This window comes from Urocitellus parryii, chromosome 4 (assembly GCF_045843805.1).
Source record: "Urocitellus parryii isolate mUroPar1 chromosome 4, mUroPar1.hap1, whole genome shotgun sequence".
Lineage (NCBI taxonomy): Eukaryota > Metazoa > Chordata > Mammalia > Rodentia > Sciuridae > Urocitellus > Urocitellus parryii.
In genome coordinates this window covers 94,099,531-94,105,530 of record NC_135534.1, presented here as the reverse complement: position 1 = coordinate 94,105,530, position 6,000 = coordinate 94,099,531, and positions in this window count along the sequence as shown.

Below are 6,000 nucleotides of genomic sequence, written 5' to 3'. Positions count from 1 at the left end.
TTGTGAGTTCAAAGTCAGCCTCAGCAACAGCAAGGCACTAAGCTACTCAGTGAGACTTTATCTCTAAATAAAACACAAAATAGGGCTGGGGATGTGGCTTAGTAGTTGAGTGCCCCTGAATTCAATCCCCAGAACCAAAAAAGAAAGAAAAAAGAGTACAAAATGACAAGTCAGAAACCCAGCCAGCTCCCATTGAAGTCAAGACTCCTCCAAATTCTAGATACATTTATAAACCACAAAAATACTGCTATATAAGTCATATATTTATAAAGGAAATCAAAATAGAAAATTGCAAAAGACTTAGAAGAGAATGACAATAAAATTACTATGTGTCAATGCTGTGAGATGCAACTAAAATGGTACTTATAGCCATAAAGATATTTATTAGAAAGCAAGAAAGATTGAAAATAAACAATCTAGGTTTTCATTCAATATGAAGGGAAATATTGACATACACTCGAGAAAACCAAAGAATGTAACAAGGATAAAATTCAAAGAGGAAAAATAAAGAATTAAAAATAAACAAAAACAATAGAAATGGTTAACAAAATCGAAAACTAGCTCTTTAAGAAGCCAAATAACGTATGTAAATCTCTGGTAAAATGGATCAAGGGGGTGACTGGGGTTGTGGCTCAGTGGTAGAGCACTCACCTAGCACGTGTGAGGCTCTGGGTTCAAATCCTCAGCACTACATATAAATAAATAAAATAAAGGTATTGTATCCAGCTACAACTAAAAAATAAATATTAAAAAATACATCAAGGGAAAAAGATGCAAATAAGTAAGCAACATTAGGAATAGGAAAACTGAAAATAACTACAGGTGAAGTACAACTTTTATAAATCCTTAAAAGTGCTGTGACAAGTTTGATTAACTTAAAACAGAATGTCTTACATGACGTGATTTTACATTCTGTAAAAGGAAACCATACCTTTCTATTTAAAAATCTTTATATTTCTCTTGAAATAATGTTCTGATTTTACTGTGCTAATTTTCCCCTTCCCATCCTGAGTTGCATCATCATTTTGTGTCTAACTATACCTGGCACTGAAATGCACCAGCCTGTTTCTATTTTTCAGTCTCTAGGAAATAGAGGAGTCTGACTCTCCATAGACTAAAATATTAGGCACCAGGAACTCTGTTTTATTTACCTTCATCTGACTGGGGATTAGTAGAGTGTGGTGTATAGAGATTTCTGTCAATGTTTGATGGAGGCATGAATGCAGACTACCATCCTCCCAAAGCCTGCCTCACAGAAACTGCTGTGCCAGTGCCTTTCCTGTTCTGCTGCATCTTAGGACTATTACAAGAGTCCTTGGAAGAAAATCTAGTTTGTGTCTCTCCTTTGCCAACCTGAGTTAAAATCAGCAAGAGACTTGGGAGCAAACAGATATGAAGAAAGATTTGTACCTTTTTATCAACCACAGAAAACTTAGAGACCTATTTATGAGCTCTTTGACCAATACATGTAACTGCTCTTTACAGACACTTCTATCTCAAAGCAATATCCTATATTTGAAAAAATAAATAAATAAAACATCTAGAGGTCTGGTTTGAATTTTAAGGCTCACACGGAACATTCCTGATGGTTCAGATGCAGATCAGCTAGAATAGAATGAAAATCCTGAACATAGTGTGGGAGAATCATTTTGAAGATGTCAATGGAAGCTATTTCTAGAAGAGAGTGCTTGTGATGAACTTGAGTCACTGAGGCTCCCTTGCAGTGGAAGGAGAGCTGAGATAACAGCAGTAGAATGGTCAGGCATTAATGCTCTCTTCAGTGGGAACCACCACAGCTGTATTCTAACTCAGAGTGGGGAATTAGACTGGGAGTATCTATCATTGGTGAGGAATTCAACCTCACAAAAGGTGCCATTGAATTTATACAGAGATTTACTGCATAATATTTAAGCCCTACACTGGCAATGAAATAATCCTTGGATTTCATATTTTCAAAGACCATAACCCACACACTAGCTTTAAACAACTCTAATTTAATCTCAATTTGTAGATCACTAATATTAGGAAGTCAAGTTTCTTACAGAGAAAAACATTCCATCATTGGTCAGATCTAATTGGATTTCTAAACTAGGTATTACTTTTTAATAGGTCACACTCCTATTGTCATGGTTTGGATGTGAGATGTTCCCCAAAAGCTCAAATGTGAGACAATGCAAGAAGGTTCAGTGGCGAAATGATTAGGTTGTGAGAGTCTTAACCCAATCAGTGAATAAATTCCCTGATATGGATTAAATGAGTGGTAACTGAATTGATAGGGTGTGGCCGGAGGATGTAGAAATTGGGGGCATGGCTTTGGGGTATGTATTTATATCTGGCAAGTGAGAACCTCTCTCTCTGCTGACTGATTATCATATGAGCTGCTTTTCTCAGCCACACTTTTCTTCCACGATGTTCAGCCTCACCTGGAGCCTCAGCTGGAGTTCTATGGACTGAGACCTCTGAAACTATAAGCCCTCAAATAAACTTTTCCTCCTTTATAATTGTTCTGGATGGGTCCTTTAGTCACAGTGGCAAAAAGCTGACTAAAACATCTATGGAGCTATGTATGGTATTTCTGAGTAGTTTATCTATCATTGCATTGCTACTTTATTTGCTTGACTTTCCTACCAAACTTTAAACTCTTAGAAGTTGGAATCATATTCATCTATGTATCTCCAGGTACAGCAGAACACCTGACATACGGTTACCACTTAGTAAATGTTTTCTAAATTAACTTAAATTGAATTGATGCACACATAACTATTCTTATTCTGAATTACACATAACCTTCTTCCACATAACCTTCCCAAACGGCATAGGTTCCAGAGTCTTCTGTAGAAATTGAAATACTACGAAGACTATTCTGTAGAAGACACAGAAGACCAGAAGGGGCATGGATTTCTATGCAAAAAAAAAAACATAAACCAAAAGATAATGATTCCTCATATCTTCCCAATGTACACTGAATTATTTAGGCCCCTCTGCTGATTGGTAGAAGATTGAAAAAGAAGAGTTAAAGTATATCTTCAGAACATTCTAGACTTTATTTTATTTTAGAAACAGAAATTAAAAGGTTGAAAATACCATAATAAGCATTCTCTTTGCTTTCATCTCACTGGAGTAAAACTAGGACTATATTTGTATAGGTGAAGTAAATAAATGAAAGGTATGGAGACTCATTCAGCAACCTAGCTGGGCCTAGCTGGGTTGCTAGATCAATCATATCACCAGTCTAATAAACTGACTTTTTGGATAAATAAGTTGACTTGAATGACTAATCAGATTGATTCTCCTGGAGAGGTAGCAGTCAGTAATGGTGACACTTTGAGCCATGATCATTATTCTCCTGACAAACCAAGTACGTGGAGAGCTTTCCATCTAAGGAGGGGGCTCCTTCAGAGTCAGTCTGCATATCAGCGACCATACCATCGGCCTCTTTGAGAAACCTCCTGAGACAAGTAGCATCTGCTACTTATGAAATGACATTCAGAAGGACAGCAAACTGCCTCATCTCACACACACCAAAGGTCAAAGGAAACATGGTCTCAGAGGTAATTTTATATTTCTCAGAAAAATTCTGCCACAGCTAAACTAGTGGGAGAGTCCCACAGGATACACAGAAACACTGTAACTTTTATCTTGAAATAACAATTTCTCCATAGCTATTTCAGAAAATATAAATTCAAAAAACTCTAACTTCCCATCATCTAGTCCTGACCTGCTTTTAATATATTTGAGGAAATAACTACATGCCAGATGAATTTAATTCAATGATTATATTCATCTTATTCCACAAACAGCTGTTTAATCCACTTAACCTACTTACAGGACCATCTTATATTCCAAATATTGATTTCTCCTAAGAGTCCAAATTCTGCACTGACTTACAAACCTCTAATCTTCTCTAATTTCCAGGTAAACATTAGAACACAGACAGAATTTTAGTTTTGACCCAATGAGACACCCAATGAGACACTCAAGGCATTTTCATGAAACAAATAAAAGATGTTTCTCCTTTCTTTTTGAAGAAGCTCCAAAAGAAGCTAATAATGAACGTACTTGATCCCTACTTTTCTGTAATATTTCCTGTCTCAGGATGTTTTATCATTTTTTTTATTTTAATTGTATGCCAAATTGTCAATCCCTTCTTGAAAGTGTGGGTAAACTGGGCAGAGCCTACTACATTATATTTATTCTCTTATTCAAAATGTTTTCTAGAAAACTACTCTGGGTTGTAAGATATGCTGTATAATGAAAATGCCAAGATAAATACAAAAAACCTCAAAACCCAGGGGAAGACATGCATGAAAACATATTTGGATACAATATGGTAACTTTGCATATGGTAGGGGGAAGTTTCTCCCTACTGTGCCCTTGGGAAATCTAAGAAGTGCACCCAGTTGTACTCTCCATCTTTCTTCTCTGTTAGAAATCAATGTAAAGCAAAATGACATTTCTAGTCCAAATGCATGAATAAAGTATCTGTTGACTAGATATTCCATACATATGTCAAACTCCACAGGCCTTCAGATGTGCAAAACTGAACTTAATTTTACTTTCTTTCTATATTTTAGATTGTTCTGGTTTTAGCTTGGTGTCTTCATCTTTTGCCTGTGAGAATGTAATAGCTTCAAAACTGGCTGCTGTGTCACCAGTCTTTGCCATTAATCTATTCTATACATTGAAGCCAAAATTTATTTCTGCAATGCACAACTGACTGTATCCTTTCCTTATATAAAAATCTTCTTTTAAACTCTCAATGTGTATAGAATGAAGTGATGGAATATGTCAGGTGTTGAGTAGATGTTCAATAACTTGGGTGAATAAATAAATAACACCCTTCATTGTGTCCTGTAAATAGATTAGAGGAAGGTGGGTAGAGTAATGGCCCCCAAAGATGTCTTTGTCTAATCCCCAGACCCATGGAATATGTCCTTTTACATGTCAAGTATAAATTAGGGGCGCAGACTGACCATATGACAAAGCCACTGTCCTGGAATAGAGACTAAGGGCCACGGAGGAATCCTCACAAATGAAAAAGGAAGGCAAGAGGTGGGCCCAGAGGTCCATATTCATGGAACTGGAAGGCAGGACAGCCACTGTCGGGGTAATGCAGCATGAGGAAGAGTCAACAAGCCATTGCTGGCTTTGAGGAGGAAAAGGGGCCAAGGGCTGAGAAATGCAGGTTGTCTCTAGAAGCGGGAAAAGATGAGGAAAGGGATTCTCCCTGAGAGCCTCCAGAGGAACCTGGGAGCCCTACCTACACTCAGATACCCATTCCAGACTTGTGAACAGTAAGACAATTGATTCGTGCTGTTTTAAGTTACTACGTTTCTAGTAATTTGTTAAAACAGCAATAGAAAGCTCTACACTTCCTCTCAGAGTATGAGACATTGTATTGTCCTGAAGCGCTTTTGACCCTGACTTCCCTGTCAGGGACGCAGTCATGCTCATTGCCACATACTCACGACAGAGTCAGACATACTGTAGAACCTCAGTAAATGTTTGCTAAATTACAAACCCTGTTTCAGAGGCCCCCCCCTTTCAGAATTTTTTAAGGATTTGATATCAACTAACTTTTCATAAATAATTGAAAATCTATTTCTTATTAGCAAATTGTTACTTCAGTTTGCCATAATTTTTATGTATTTTATATTTTTGATCTGTGTAATTGGGGGGGCGGGCACATTTGTAGAATGTTGTGTTTCTCCTCTTCCAGAGAGTCCAGATTTCCAAAATGGAATATTGCTGATCCTCATTCTGTCCTTATTCTTTGGTCCATAGTCTTTCTACTTTACTTTATCTGTTCCATCTCTGTCCTACATAAGCCTGTTCAGCTAGTTCTGTCCCTTTTCATTTGGGCTCATGCAGAGAGTATGCCTTGCTGTCCCCTCTGGCCTAAGATATTCTCTTGTGAAGCACTGTCTCTCTCCTGCCCTGGATTTTGGCCTTAACCTTTATTAAGTGCATTTGTATTAGACGTTCTATGTGGCACTCCTT